General features: G+C 45.8%; 1 protein-coding gene across 2 annotated transcripts in view; it reads left to right on the forward strand.

Annotated features, from left to right (window-relative positions):
* The first annotated feature begins 1,440 nt into the window (after window positions 1–1,440).
* CUX1 (cut-like homeobox 1) overlaps window positions 1,441–15,970 on the forward strand; it is a 238,095-nt gene continuing 223,565 nt past the window's right edge. For both annotated transcript variants that reach the window (XM_015408030.1, XM_015408031.1), the window contains exon 1: window positions 1,441–1,547. The gene's annotated coding sequence lies outside the window, so the exon portion shown is untranslated. The remainder of the gene's footprint in view (window positions 1,548–15,970) is intronic.

Consider the following 15,970-nt stretch of genomic DNA (forward strand, 5'->3'; position numbering starts at 1 on the left):
CCCACCCTTCAGTTTCAGTTTTGCGCCATATTAAAAATTTGGTGGGGGGAGCTTCTAATGAGAGGTAGTACAAGATACTCTGCTGGTTTTAAGTTTTTAGAAAAGTGATCTGTGCTGCTGTTTTTCTAGTCTTGCAGTATTACTGTGCTGTGGTTTTATGTTGCTGCAGGGTTATATATTGAGTCAGAGGTCATTTGGGGGGGGACGCGGGGGGACGCCATCCCCCCGGGTGAGGTGCGGGAGGGCAGGGCCTGGAGCTCCCTGCTGGTGCCCGCTGGAGGTCGCCGCCGGCTGTGGGGAGGACACACTTCCGGTGATGTCGGGGTGTGGCATATGCTAATGAGTTATGCTAATGAGTCCCCCTAGCTCTTTTCTACGAAATGACCCCTGTATTGAGTGTATGTATTTGAGGTTTTGGAAGTCGCCTGGAACAGAATTGGAGATGCAGGATAGAAAGGCTTGAAATAAATAACAGGGAAGACTGTAATACTGCTGCTGGGCTGCACAGGAGATGGACCAGTGGTCAGTTTCATATCTACTCCATATAGTTGGAGCCCCTTTCCTTGTTAATAGGCTTGCTGGTAAACAGCAACTGACACAGTCAAAGCTGATGGAGAGTTTTCCATGGTCCAGCACCAGCGTCATCAGAAGAACCGGTCTTTTGAAGTCTTTGCTTGGATTAGTCGCTCATTGAAAAGCAACCCAGGTAGATACGTTCCTTTAGGTGAGGACATGCTTCTCGGGTGGGGCCAGTCTGCAGGATTTGTAGATTTAGCTCCTTGCAATAGTTGCACTTACATGCAGCCGAGATGTTAGCAGGGACCGGGAGATTGTCATCCTGTATCGGGAGAGGCTCGCAGCTCCGTTGGTGCAAACCTGTTTGTTGACAAGAAAAGGGAAGTGGCTCTATGCCTTGTTGATGGGTTGAACAGCCATCTGTTGGGGTGTGTGTATAGGCGCATGCACGCTGCTGCTCTTGGGAGAACAAGTTGTTGTAGGTGGGAAAGGGCGAAAAAAATCACACAGGTGCTCTTAACAGAGACATTTATCTGGATCCTGAATCACTGAGTCAAAGGACTCAGCAATTTGCTGTGTATTATGGTTCACAATGTCAAAAGTTTGTGTCAAAGCAGCCATTCTCATTCAGTGCTTTTACGGATTTGTGCACTATCAAGACATGGGTTAATTTCCTTGTTCTCCACATCTGAATTGACCTCACTGAGGAAAGAGCAGACGGTGGAGAGGACTCTGACTGACGAAAGGCCAATTGGGGGGATTTTAAGACAGCAATAGAGACTATAGAATACTTTTATAAGGAGGTTCTAGTTAATTAACAGACCGTCGGTGAAAGCATGCTGCTTCTGTTTGTATTGTTTTAAAGGATCCAATCATGGCTCAAATTGTAATTTTTCTTTTTCTCTTTTTCTTTCGGATAGAGGGAGCTTGATGCCACGGCGACAGTGTTGGCAAATCGACAAGATGAAAGTGAACAATCAAGAAAGAAGCTCATTGAACAAAGCCGCGAGTTCAAGAAAAACACTCCAGAGGTGAGTTGCAATGTTCTTTCTCACAATTGCCAACAGCCTTTCATATAAATGAGCCTGCAGGTTTTGTTCCAGAAACAAACTCAAGGTTCTCATATTTCAGATGTATGCTGTAGATGGGGAGTGGGGTAGCTCTGATCTAGAGTTTGGAATGGCTTGAGTTGGGGAAGTTGGGACTCTATAGCTTTTTTTTTTGTAAGCCTTGCACTGATGCCGTTTGAATTGTAACAAATTGTTACCGTCTCACAAATTGAGTGATCTGCCTAATATTTTGTGTAGACCAATGGTTCCCAACCATTTGGGGATCTGGCGACCCACTGAAAGAAGAGACACCATGCACAAATAATTAAGACTGTAAAAGCCTGGGACCCATTTTCACAGGCTTCACACCCTGCTTTGGGGTCAGGACCCACAAGTTGGGAAATACTGGTCTAGGCATCTTCTCTGTAGTCATCTAGCTTTCTGCATCCATTTAAATCCAAGTGTTTTACTTGACTGTAGCTAGAGTCCTTTCGGAACAGTGCTGGGGAAGGGCTGTGGCTCAGTAGTAGAGCATCTGCTTTGCAAGCAGAAGGTCCCAGGTTCAGTCCCTGGCATCTCCACTGTAAAGGATCAGGTAATGTGATATGAAAGACCTTTACCTGAAATCGTGGAGGACCGCTCCCAGCCAGAGCAAACAAGACTGACTGTTATAGACTCAGTACAGGACAGCTTCCTGGGTTCAGTGTAGCACTTTACGACATGCCACTCTGAGGATGCATGCCATGGTTGACCACCATCTGGGGGTGACTAACACCCAGGAAACTGGATATCTAGCTGCTGCAGTTCTGGAACTGTACCAAGCTCCCGCAGCCGTTTGGAAACGTGGGGTGGTGAGGCCACGGCCAAAATTACCTCATCGCATTATCTTTATTGCATGATATAAGATTGCAATCTCAGTTTCATGGCTGGAAGCTACAGTTGATGGGCTCCTCCATGCGGTGGTGCTGAGGCTACAGAATAAACAGCGGGAAGGTTGGTTGGAATTGCTTCACCATTCCGGATGCAGAGATGGTTGACTAGCAGTGAAAACCTACACAGGGTCACACCCTTTCAAAGCCCACTGACTTAAATGGACTTAAATGGGTGTAACTTCGCTTAGGATGGGGCTGTGAGTGTCTTTTCAAACCTGAACACAAACTGCCTGTCCTGTTGTTGTTGTTTTTTTTTGGGGGGGGGGCTCTCATAGGTCTTTTTGCTGAGGCATACATGTTTGGTCCTTGAGATGCAGGCCAAGGTCTGAGCTGGAGTTCAAAATTGCTTAACTTCAAAAGAAGATGACTTTTCTCATGACCTTGTGATTGGAAGTTTCCTTGGCTTCGTGTCCTTGCTTGTGTGAAGCAGGTATTGGATAGAAGCAGGAAGAAACAAGCTTGGAAAATGTGAGATGGACCACTTTTGTTGATGGGCTGTTGGGAGGTAATCTGGTAGAAGTTCTGTGGAATGCTCAGGGAAGAGGATTTGTAGAAGATTTAAAAAAAATAAAAGCTCTTTTTCCAGGTGAAGGATACAGATAATCTATGGCACTGGGAAAGATGTATCCTAAAATAAATTATCCTTCCCCGTCCCCACAACAGAAGCTAATAGTTTTGATAGCTTAACTCCCTGCTGCAGAAATTGAGGTGTTTCCTCATAGAAGTGGGAGTGGCTGTAAGAGTTCCTGAATTTGTGGGTGCACTGTGGTCGAAGAATGTATGTATCTTGTTTTTAAAGACTGTCTGCTGAAAGTGGGGAGGGAGAGAAATACCAGCTGAATCCTTAATTGGTCCCATTTATTAACTCCCCCCCTCTTTGCCCCTGTTCCCTAATAGATGGTCTTCCATTTTCAAATATTGGAACTCCCCGTCACCTTAAACGACAAGGTGTCAACATATGCAAACAGCACATGAAGTCTGTTGGGTAGCTAGCTCTGCACGGCTTGCATTTCCTATCTCACTTCCTTGTGAGTTAGCGATGAGCCTGTGTGAGGTGGTATTTCTGAACATGTAGAAGTTGGGGTGCAGGAGATGGCGTGAGCGCTGCTGTTTACCCTGCCCCTAATGTAACAGCCCGTGTGAGTTCTGCAGGAAGTTGGCACTCACAGTAATGGAGGCTTTGTGCCCTGAATAGGTCGTTGAACTCTGTTTGTGCACATTGGCATTTCAAGGGGCTGAAGGATAGTCACACCACTCTAATCCTTGGAATGGTTCTCTGCCTGGCCCATGAATATCTCTGGGTGTTCTTGGGCTAGACATTAATTCATTCTGCCTCTCAGTCCAACCTAACAGAGTTGCTGAGGAGGTAACAAGGGGGGGGGTAATTGGACTGCCAGCCGTGGCTGCACCCCGACAAGGTAATTTTTGAGGTCAGGGATAAGTTCTTCAGCACCGTGCCGATGCAACTCCTGGTACGTAGCCGGAAGCAACATCATTGCTTCAGAATGGATCCACCCAAAATTCTGCGTTCAAACCACAGAGTTTTGGATGAATCCTGGAGTGTTGTGCTGATGCGGTGACATCACTTCCAGCTTGGCACTCAGAGTGAGGCAGTGCATTGGCACGATGCTGAAGAGCCTTCTCCATTTCACCACTTCCTTGTCTGTCTGCCACTACAGCAGGAGGCCTGCCCCCCCCCCCTAGGAATAACTTACCCATGTATGCCATTCTGAGTTCCTTAGAGGATAGAAATATGATGAATGAAAGGGGAATTGATGGTTATAGTTGCACAGTTCTCTTGCTCAGTAATATAAGCACGGAAGGCGGTAGTCTTTAGCATGCATACAAAGCAACTGTCTTGAAGTCTCTTTGCATAATAAACCCGTGCATCCTTCTGTCTCCTGTTCCCTAAATGAGTCCAGTGAGCTTTGTGGTTCACGAGACACAAAACCCCACCCACAGTTTTTGAGTGTAATGTCATCTGCACTCTCGATCTGGTGAGACCCTGCTTCCCTCCTGTTTGATCAATCTAAGAAAATCTTGCCACCTTTCTTGGTGACGGAGGTTCCCCTTTTCTGGTTTTGCATTTACTGTCATGCGTTGGGCCGTGTACCGTGTTGCACTTCTCTAAAGAACTAAATATGAAAGTGGGCCCGACAAAGAAAGGGAGGGGATTGTCCCTCGGAAGCGCTACAGTGTGCTTGATCAAAGTAGCTACCGCAGGCAGGGAGAGAGGACGCCACTCAAGCAGCGAGAACCGACAGGGCCATCTTGTGCCCTCTCAGGTGATTACAGGCACGGCAGAAAGTTCTCATCAGCATAGCCGAAGAAGGTGGCGGAAGAGCCGCTTGCCCGAATGGGAAGCCTCTGTGAGGCCTGGCCTCTCCTCTGCCCTCCACTCCAGTGGCTGCCGACACCGCAAGCTTGGAGCGTGCCTGGCTAAACCTGGGATTCTTCCAAAACCCAAACCGTTCTTTCCATGAACTGCCCGGTGGACTGAAAAAAATTCATGATGGGGGTGTTCTGGGGGGGGGGGATCTCCAATGAATGCTTTCTGACCTACCAGTTGGTAGAGATCATCCATCTCAAAATGCACAGACACAGATGTGTTTTGTGAAGAAGGAAAAAAATCGTCATAGACGTAAAGGCAGCCTATTTGAGGCTTTGTTAGAGAGGGGGACATGGTTGTAGCCCAGTATGCTAATGAATTAGGTGATCCCAATGTGGACTGCACATAGCCCTTCCCATGCAGAGCAATGCCAGGGTTCTGGTCTCGTGGCTCTCTCGACAGCGATCTCTGTACAGTGTGCAGCCAAAGCAGGGAGTAGCTCACATGCGTCTCCCTGGTAGGATCTTGCCACCAGTGACTAGCTAAGTGTCTGTCTTGGCTCTTGGTTTCTTGCGTCCTGCTGACCAAAAATGCCCCCGGAGCCTTCTCTGAATCTGTTGCAAGTAAACTAGTGTTTAGAAGAGCCCCTGGGGCGGTGGCCCTCTTCCGCCAAACTGTCAGTAGTCGTTAAGGGCACGGAGCTGCACTGCTCAGGATCCTTTGGAGACGAAAGCGACAGACCTGATAAAGTTAAGTTCCCTTCCTGAGGCTCGTCGCACATTTCTATCTCATGGTTTGGCCTGTCATATTTCCAGCTGCCTGCCTCAAGATCAGGAAGTCCCCAGAACGAAGGCCGTGTGAGCAGCTGCCACAGAGGGCTTTGTATTGGGGACCAGCTGCCCTTAGTAGGAAGAAGGCAACATCCTTGAAACTAAGCTCCTGTTAGAGAATCACTGCTACGTTTCACAGACCCCAATGACTTGCATCTCCACACTTCGATGCCTTTTGGGCCCATTTTGGAGACAGGAAACAAGGGTGGCGTGAGATGCTACCTAACATTGCAGGCACCAGATTAATGTAAAAAATAAATAAATAAAAACCCTTTAAAATTAAACATTTCATTTCTCTCTCACTCTGGGCCTTAATCTCAGAGCAGATCTGATTCCTCATGTCTCTTTTAGGCCTAATGTCTACATAGATGTCAGAAATAGCAGCCAGAGGCTACATCCCTCAACTGTTCCAAAAAGAAGAAGAAGAAGTTGAATCATGATTGTTACGAAAAATTACTCGACCCTGTCAAGTGAGCTTTCACCAAGCTGGCATTCCACTTGAGCTAGGATCTTTTTTGGCAGGTGGGCGACAGGAGTGCTGGGGCTGTTATTTCATCGTGGATTTGGAAGACTTAATTCAGCCTATTGTGAAACGTCTCCCGTGTGAATTGCCTCCGCTGATGAGAATCTTTGTTTCACTTCCAGTTTTGTAATATGAATAATTTTAGGGCATCCTGTAGTTTTGCAGTGGCCACGCAGGATGCCTTAGGGAGGATGTAAGAAAACAACACCCTGGTTAGTCATTTGTGGAATAACTAGCCTCGTATTATCTAGAACTAGTCAATAGCTGGTTTATATACACTAAAGCGTGACCTGCCTCTTTTTAAATTCCTTCATGCACAGAGGGATGCAAATGCCGTGAGGGCCAATGCAGAGGGAATGGACGTTATTTCAGATATTAAGGCCCAGCTTTTCTCTCTAGTGGGGATCTGAAGCTGTTTCCTCCTCCTCATTCTCTCCTCCTTTATTTTATCCTCATGGCAACCGTTTGAGGTATGTTGGGCTGAGGGAGAATGACTGGTCCGAGGTCATCCAACCAGCTTCTCTGGAAGAGTCCGGATTGAGCCTAGGTCTCCCAGACCTTTGTCTGACACTCCAACTGCTACGCCACAGGGGACGGCATACTGCATCCGTCTTGTGTGTTTGGATTTTCCTGCCTTCCCCCACTATTCTGCTTCAGTATTACTTGTAGTGGACAATAACCCAGGTGAACCTTGGCCCTGGGAAGAGTCCATGGCTCAGAGGTGGATAGGTTTGCCAGCTCCAGCTTGGAAAATACCAAGAGATGTTGGGGCAGACATTGAGGAGGGAGCTCAGCTGGGGTGGGATGCCATAGGGTTCACTTTTGTTTTTTTGTCTTTGTATTTTTATATGTGCGTGTGTGAGTGTGTGTGCACCCGGAAGTCATGGCGACCTCTGGTGACTGACCCCTACTGGGGGCCTGGAGGATAGTCAGAGAGGTGGCTGAATAAAGCCTGCCCCCGCTGTTCCGCCTCTGGTATTTCAGGGAGGTCTCCCATCCAGGTACTTGCCAGAGTTGACCCTGCTTAGCTTCCAAGATCTGACGAGATCAGGCTTGCCTGGGCTATCCAGGTCAGGGCCAGAGGTTCCACCCTTCGAAACTGCCAGTTTGTCTGGTGAGACTGATCTCTGTAGGCTGGAGACCAGTTATAATTCCTGGAGTTTGGTAACCAAAGTGGTGAAGCACCTGCTTTACACGCAGAAGGTCTGGGTCCCCTGGTATTTCCACCTAGAAACATGTCAGCCTGCAGGGAAAGCCCCTTTTCTGCCTGGGACCCTGGAGAGCCACCACTGATCAGGCTGTACTTGATGGCCCCAAAGGTCTGCCTGCGTGTAAGGCTGTGTTGTGCATCGATTGTCTTTTAAAGGCCGTCTGATGTGGGCTGTCAGGTGTTCTGTCATGAAAACTGGTATGCCTTCTGGCTTCCTGTGATGGCTGAGCTGCGCCGATCACTTCCTTCCTGCATGCCTTTTATGCTGGTAGTACTGACAAGCGACCAGATTTGTCACTGGTTCGAAAGAGGACTTCGTGCCATTGTTAAAACAATGGGATTTCTAGGGAGATTTCGCCCTGTTATAAATAAACAGTGAACACTCAGAGGGATCCCCCCCCCCGTAAGTACGTCCTGCAGTAGTGGGACGTGGAGAAAAAAAGTGGTTTCCCCCCCCCCCCCCCCCCCGGTATGGACGAGCCCTTGCCTTCGTTCTAGGATTGTGCCTTTCGGTTCTGTTACATGATGGTGATAGAATGTGTTGAGCACTCTGCAGTTAGTCACTTTTATGTCATGGTTAGTTGGAGGGTGTTGTGGCCATTTTAGGATTAAGCCTGCCTATGACTTATGCTGTGTTAAAATCTGGGGGAGGGAAAACCTTGAACTGAGAAAGGCCATTTTGTTTTGCCAGCTGGGTCGCTTCTTAGGGGCTCCATTGATCTCCAGTGAAGCATTCCTTGCTCGTTTTGCAAATGTGGGCTGATCTTCGACCTGTTCCAAGTTTCTTAGATTACTTGAAAGAGTGCCGATCCCCCAAGGTGAGGCGGGCAGAAACACTATTCCAGAAATGGCTGCAGTGGTTCCCTGTTCCATCTGCTGGTGAAAATGTCACAAGCAGTCCTTTGGACAGTTAAAGTGTGGAATCTTTTTATTTCTTGAAATCTAGAGAGCCAGTTTGGTGTAGTGGTTAGGAGCGTGGACTCTAATCTGGGAGAACTGGGTTTGCTTCCTCACTCCTCCATATGCAGCTGCTGGCATCACCTTGGGTCAGTTACAAGTTCTCTCAGAGCTGTTCTCTCAAGAGCAGTCCTCAAAAGAGCTCTCTCAGCCTCACCTACCTCACAGGGTGTCTGTTGGGGGAGGGAAGGGAAAGGAGATTGTAAACTGCTCTGAGACTCCTTTGAGTAGTGAAGGGTGGGGTATAAATCCAGCCTCTTCTTCTCGTTGAAATCTTTTATTCTCATATTCTCCATTTTATCCTCACACCGCAGGTTAGGCTGAGAGAGAGAGAGAGAGAGAGAGAGAGAGAGAGAATGGCCCAGGGACACCCACTAATCTGGGAGAACTGGGTTTGATTCCCCACTCTTCCACATGCAGCTGCTGGTGTGACCTTGGGTCAGTCACAAGTTCTTTCAGAGCTGTTCTCTCAAGGGCAGTTCTCGAGAGAGCTCTCTCTGTTGCGAGGGGAAGGGAGAGGAGATTTTAAGCTGCCCTGAGACTCCCTTTGGTAGTGAGGGGCAGGATATAAATCCAATCTCCTCCTCCTCCTCCTCCTCCTCCTCCTCTTCTTCTTCCTCTTCCTCTTCTTCCTCTTCCTCTTCCAAAACCAAGTCTCCCATGTCCTAGCTGGACAGTCTAGCCACTTGGTACTTACTGCACGTGCCAAACCTTTTCAGACTGACAGTATCTCTTTCACTCATCCAAGCTCTACTGTGTCCAGATCCCAGTGACAGTTGTGATGTCTGACGTGCTGCCCTGCAGATATCACCGTCACCAACATCTGTCCTGCAGCTCAGGATACTGTTGCAGGCCGGATCTGTGCCCCACTGTTTTTGTGTATTACAGTTTATTTATTTACTTTATTGTTTACTTCATTTATAACCCAGGTTTCTGCCCTGTGGGGACTCAAAGCTACTGATATCGTTCTCCTTTTATCCTCACAACAACCCTCTGAGGTGTGACTGCCCCAAAGTCACCCGAGGTAGCTTCCATGGCAGAGTGGTGATTTGAACCTTGATCTCCCAGATCATCATCTGACACTAACCACTATTCAGTATTGGCTGTCCAATTCTGTTGTAATTTAGGTTGAGTGGCACAAGCGATTTCTATTTTTCTTAGTGCTACTTTCTGAGAGTGGCCCTGACTTGAGTAACCTCAGCTGCCTCTCACCAAGACCCTGCGCCCCTGGATCTGTAGGGCAGATCGGACTGGGGAGGCCTAATCCTTATTACTAATTACTTATCTCATTCCCTCATCCAGCTAGTTCATTTCATCCTGTGTACAATGTTCCGCTGATGATGTTTAGAAAGGAGAGAGAAATGACCTTTAGTGCCCACCCGGCATCTGTTTTCCTGACACTGATGGCCAAATCCAGCCAAGTTCTGAAAATACACAGGGGAGCCTGTGAGCATAGCCAGCAGAAGGTGCGCTCTGACTGCACAAGCGGCTTCTAACTGGTAGGGAAAAACGGGAGTCTTATGAGTTGACAGGAGGCTAAATAAACGAGCTCTCAAAACAGAGCACCTTAATGCTTAGAGAACTGTGATGGTCCCTTCCTGACCCCCCCCGGACGTTCTCTGAAGGAAATGAAAAGCTTGAACGGAAGGGAAGTTCCTTCCAAAACGTACGTGAGCTCACATGGTCCTAGTACTGTGTGCTATCCAAGAGGCATCTGGTAAGCTACATGAATAGGGTTTGTTTTTTTTTAGAGTGGGCACCTTCCTAAACGTTGTGCCATGTTAGTGATTAAATGTGTCATTTGATTCCTTTTCTGTGTGATGTGATGGGTTTGTTTTTAGGCAAGATGTCTTTTTTTTTTTAAAAAAATGGTAAATTATGGATGCTGCTGAAAGTTTGCTTTTTATCCTTGTAACCATGATCCTGTGAAGCAGATCAGAGGGTGGCCCAAGCCCACCCAGTTTGCTTCACGGCACATCAGGGAATCCAGTTCTGTCTCCCCAGTCTTAAGTCCAGCACTCTGTATACACCAGCCTGGCTTGCCACAGATATTCAGATATGTGGAGAGAGCTAGAGTAGTGCGTGGAATGGAATTCATCTTGTCTGGCCTGTATTTGTTTTAAAACGGGGGGGGATCCAGTAAGATATGCATAGATCGGAACGTTCTCCCAACCGTTCTAGGCACAGAACAGTGCGTGGGGCTGGAGAAACATTTCAGATCCCGTGGCGCCAGCCCTGAGGGTTTAGGTGGCAGCTTTTGCTTGCTGCTAAACATACACATTTCAGGCTTTGGCACTGCAGGGCCTAGGGCTTTTCCAACTTGGGTATTGTTTATGGTAGGTCATGCCTTAGACAGTTTTCTGTTTGCATTGTTTTCTACTCCCGTAATCCTAGTCCTGTTTATCAGATGGTTTATACTGTCTGATTGAATTGTTTTTATATTTTGTAATCCACTTTGAGTCTTAGTGAGAAAGGTGGGCTTTAATGGAAGTAAATAAATACACAGCCAGTGTATTTATGCTTTAACTTTAAGTTATAAAGCATATCTATAAATTCCATATACATCAATATCATTCCAGGGGTCCCTGGGGCTTGTTTGCACCCGTAGACATTTCAGACATGACTCTGCCCACTCCTTTTTAACTGGAGATGCTGGGGATTGAACCGGGGACCTTCTGGATGCAAAGCAGATGCTCTGCCAGTGAGCCACAGCCCCCACCCCCATATGAAACTGGCCGATTGAGAGCTTATTTACAGTCAGTTAAATGGCATGTGAGAAGCAGAGAAGCCTTAGAGTAACTTTTTTATTTTTTTGGATTCTTTTGGAATTAACGCATTTGCAGTGTTGATGAATATATGGAAAAATGAAATTACACTTCTATCCCGCCATGTCTCCAGTGTGACAATAAATCAATTTTTCCCCCCTTTTAAAATGTCTGGCCTTATAATTTATGTTTAGTTAGGCCATTACTAAATTCGTAGTAGGTGTTTTCCTTGGCAGGCATGACTCCAAAGATTCTGTGGACTTTGTAAAAAAAGAAATAATACTGTGCTTTTGTTCTTTGCCAAAATGAAGTGTGGAAAAACTGATAGGTATTTTTGTTAATCAGGAAAACTAGCTTGTTTCTGTTTTCATTTTTTTGGCTGGACGTTTTGCACCCAGTCAGCTTTAAGTAATCCTTATGGCTTATATTCAATAGAGGCTTGACTATGTTATTTTGTTAACAGTGACAAGGCAAAATGTGATGTTTGTGGCAGAGAAAAAAGAATCCATGCAGCTGTGGTTAAAACTGAGGGTTTTTCTCTACATTTAGATAACATGTTCCCCACACTAAATATACCTGCATTACACTGGTTGTGTACCACTGAGTTACGCGTTGTAACAGAATTACCCTAATGCACTTCTAAACTTAGTACTTTTTAGATAGTTTTTAAACAAGTAACCTACTGTGGTTTGTAATGGCCTATGGCTAAATACAATAAAACCTTCTCTCTCTATTGTTCTATCATTTTCAAAAGTTGTATTGATACCTGTCTTTGTAATACTCTCTACCGTACTTGGAAATCTTGAATATTACTGTTATTTTGATGTTGTAAAGACTTATCAGAAAACTTAATAAAAAAGTTAATGATAAAAAAACCCTGAGGGTTTTTATTGTTGGACAGGCAGATCTACCCTTACGCAAACATGCAGCTGGGATCTGGAATAGGACTATGGCAGTATAAACTGTAAATCTGAATTTTCTCTAGGTAGAAGCAAATTTGTGATAAATCATTGGAAGTGCTTGGCATCTGTTGCAGATCTTTGGCATTCTCACAGAAGATACCCAAGTATTATGGTGTCAGACATTTAGGCCTCTAGAACTTCAGTTTGCAGACTGTGACTTTGTGTGTGTATGTGCATGTGCACATGGTCTTTGGAAGCTTATTCAATTTCCCTTCATAGGATGATGTCATGGCCACAGAGTTTTTACATGGCTTTTATTCATGCGGGTTAGGTCTATCAATGGCTATTAGCCTTGATGTCTAAATACACCCTCCCGATTCAGAAGCAGTGTACCTCTAAAGACCAGTTGCTGAAGAATGAGGGCAATTGCCTTTGTGTCTTCCTCATGGGCTTCCTGGGAGCAAAACAGAATTCTGGAGGCGGTCTTTCAGTCTAATCCAGCAGGGCACTCAACACTTTTTTGGGGGACGTCATCGCAGCCCACTTATGGTGACCCCATGGGGTTTCCATGGCAAGAGACGTTCAGAGGTGCTGTGTCATTGTGTGCCTCCATGCTATGACCCTGGTAGTTTCTCATGCTAATATTGACCAGGGCAGACCCAGCTTAGCTTCTGAGATCTGATAACTAGCCTGGGCTATCCAGGTCAGGACACTGACACTACAGGATGATTAATGACAGTGGATAGATTGCGGGAGACAGCTGAACCTATATCCACTATGATGACCAATTCCTCCTGCATTTCAGAGTCACAGGAGTGTGTGTGTGTGTGTGGGGGGGGATACATTTCTGTGATGCACTGTTTGCTTTGTGTGTGTGGCAATGGCAAATGCTAAGAGTCCTGAAGGTACCCCACAGCCACTGAGATGGCACCATGAAATACAATCTAAAATTGTCTTAGCAAACAGATGAAAAGGGTCATGTCAGAGCCAAGAGGGGTGAATCATGGCCCAGGGGCCACTACAATGATCATCATGGGCAGTGTTCCCTCTAAGCTGAGTTAGTGTGAGCTAGCTCGCAGTTTTTTAGCCTCCGGCTCACACATTTTTGTCTTAGCTCAGGAAGGAGGGCTCCAGAGCAAACTAATTTATGGAGTAGCCAAATCATCTGCTCACAACTTTAATGCCAGTAGCTCACAAAGTAGAATTTTTGCTCACAGGACTCCACAGCTTAGTGGGAACATTGATCATGGGTATGCTGTCTTATGCTGTCTGTCTGCACTGTTTTACATCCCGTAAATTAGCCTTGAGTCTCCTTGCGGAAGGTAGCCTGTAAATCAAGTCAAGAAATAAATGCGTGAGGTAGACTAATCTGAGAGAAAGAGACTAACCCCAGGGTCATCAGACAAATTTTTATGTCTGAGTGGTGATTTGAACTTGGGTCTCTGAAGTTCTAATGGGCTTTCTTGAACACCTGGGGCTGCCTTTTACTGAATGAGACCTCTGGCCTGTCAAGAGTAGTATCCTCTTAACTGACCAGAATCTCAGGCAGAGAGCTACTTTTAACTGTAGATGTCGGGGATTGAACTTGGGACCTTCTGCGTGCCAAGGAGATGTTCTGCCACTGGGCTAGCGCCCCCCCCCCCATTATCCACACTGGTTCCCAAATGCCAATCCCTACCCACCTCCCGCCATTTCCCAACCAACCTATTACTGTGGTGAAGCACTCCATTAAGAGCACGGCAAAGGCTGTGGTTGAGGCTCACCAGGATATGAAACCAACTTTGTAGCACAGTTTCAAGTAGTGGTTAAAAGGGGATCTCCAGTTAGCTTTTGTTGCTGTTATGGTCATGCCTAGCATAGTGCTTAATCTGAGAACAGAAGCAACGTTGCATCTGTACACGCACATCATGGCAAAAACTGGGTCCTGTCTGTGGTGAATTTTTTAATCGAAAGACGAGCTTTTTAGATTGTACAAACCAAGAAACTTTTTTTTAAAAAATCTGTGTTTGCTCTTCGCCTCTTAGACCTTTTTTTTTTTGCCATCACAGTTTGGCAGTTTTCTCAGGGACCAAGAGGTTTAAAAGGAGGAAAGACTGTGCTTTGGATTTTGTCAGGAGCTTGGAGGCTGCCCCCCCCCCTCATACAGAGAAGCACGGCCTTGATCTCTCTGAATGCTGATAAAATGGACGGTTCCAGCAGGCGAGGCATGTGCACAGTCCTCGGCATGTGGTGGCTGACCTGAAACGATGCATAACTCTATGCTTGGAGCATGATCTCATTCTCTCTCTCCCCTCCTCCCCCCTCACCAGTCTTCAAGCTATCCATGCTCTTTAAACCAAAATAAGTGCTCCTAAGTCAGGGATTTTTCGGTGCTGCTTTCTTCTTCTTGTTGTGGTGGAAAGTGCTGTCAAGCCCACATATGGCAACCCCATATTGTTTTCAAGTCAAGAGATGTTCAGAGGTGGTTTGCCATTGCCTGCCCCTGCATAGTGCTCCTGGACTTCCTTGGTGGTCTCCCATCTAAGTACTAGCCAGGCCAATCCTGCTTAGCCTCTGAGATCTAGCGCTATCAGGCTAGCCTTTAAATTGCGCGCGCACACACACACACCCCTTCTGTGATTTTATTGGCCCATAGTACCTTCCAGTGTTTCATTCATACGGGACTCTGGTTGTGTGAGCATCTTAGAACATACCTCAAATTCTCCTGCAGCTGTGTCCTGTAGAAGGTGGGTGGACAAGCCATCTTTCAGTGGCATTGGCTCACCATTATTGATCTCGAGTAAGAGCCCTCAATAACAATTGCCGTAGCTGCCTTCAGCTGTGAACAACCAGCAGCATTGGATTGACTGGTGCAGCAATAGATATGTCGTTTTTGTACAGTCCCGCTCCCCTGGGGGTGTTTGCAATATCTGATGCCCCTGCGGAGAAAGTAATCATGCCTCCTTTAAAAAAAAAAAGTGTAAGGCTTTATTTAGTTGATTTTGAGACCAATTAAAGGCAGATTGGCTCTGCTTCCTCTTGTAAACACACATTTAGACTGCTTAAAATAGGCATAACTTAGCTGAGTTGGAAGGATGAAAACTGTCTCGCGTAAATATGTACAAATGAGAGAGTTTTGCATCTCAGAATGGGGAGCCTCTTTATAGTTCATCAAATATAGTAATTAGTCATATGCTTTCCAGATCATTTTGTCCCCCCTTCTCCTCAACCCGTGAGGTGGCTGGGCAGTCTGGAATGGGGGGTGGGTTTAGTTCGCCATCTGCAGTTTTAATTTATCTACTGGCATTAATTTATTTTATTTTTATAGTGATATTTTTATTCATTGTTGTACGTAGCCCAGAGCCCTGCGGTGGAAGGGATGGGCGATTCAGAAATCTAGTTATTATTATTATCAATAATAATAATAATAATAATAATAATAATAATAATAATAATAATAATAATAATAATAAACAACTCAGGGAGACCCAAGTTCAAATTCTTTCTCTGTCATCAAGCTCAGTGGGAGACTTTGGCTCACTCTCTCTCTCTCTGTCTGACCTACTTCACAGGGTGGTTGTGCGGGTAAAACACAAGAGAGCACGGTATACCACCTTTACTTTCTCGGAGGATAAAAATCTATTGAATAAAGAGCTGTATTATTTGTATCGGTGCATATAAGCTATACATTTTTTCCCAAGGCTTAGCTAGATTGAGATCATGAGCCAAAGTTAGGCCTTCAGAAATCAAAACCTATAATTTGAAGTGTGCTTGGAAACAACCTGGAAGTAATCTTACTGGTTTCTGTGGATTCGTGAAAGTGTCTCCCAGTTTTCCAAAGGACAAATATCAGTAATATAAGCTTCTTTTCAGCACCTTTACAGAGCTTTTCATTCATACAAAAGAAAATAAAAACTTGAGCAGGCTGATTAGAGTGGTGCTAAACTTATAAAAACGCATAAGATGAATTAGCAATTA

The sequence above is a fragment of the Gekko japonicus genome, unplaced genomic scaffold (genome assembly GCF_001447785.1).
Source record: "Gekko japonicus isolate JY-2015 unplaced genomic scaffold, Gekko_japonicus_V1.1 scaffold1, whole genome shotgun sequence".
NCBI lineage: Eukaryota > Metazoa > Chordata > Lepidosauria > Squamata > Gekkonidae > Gekko > Gekko japonicus.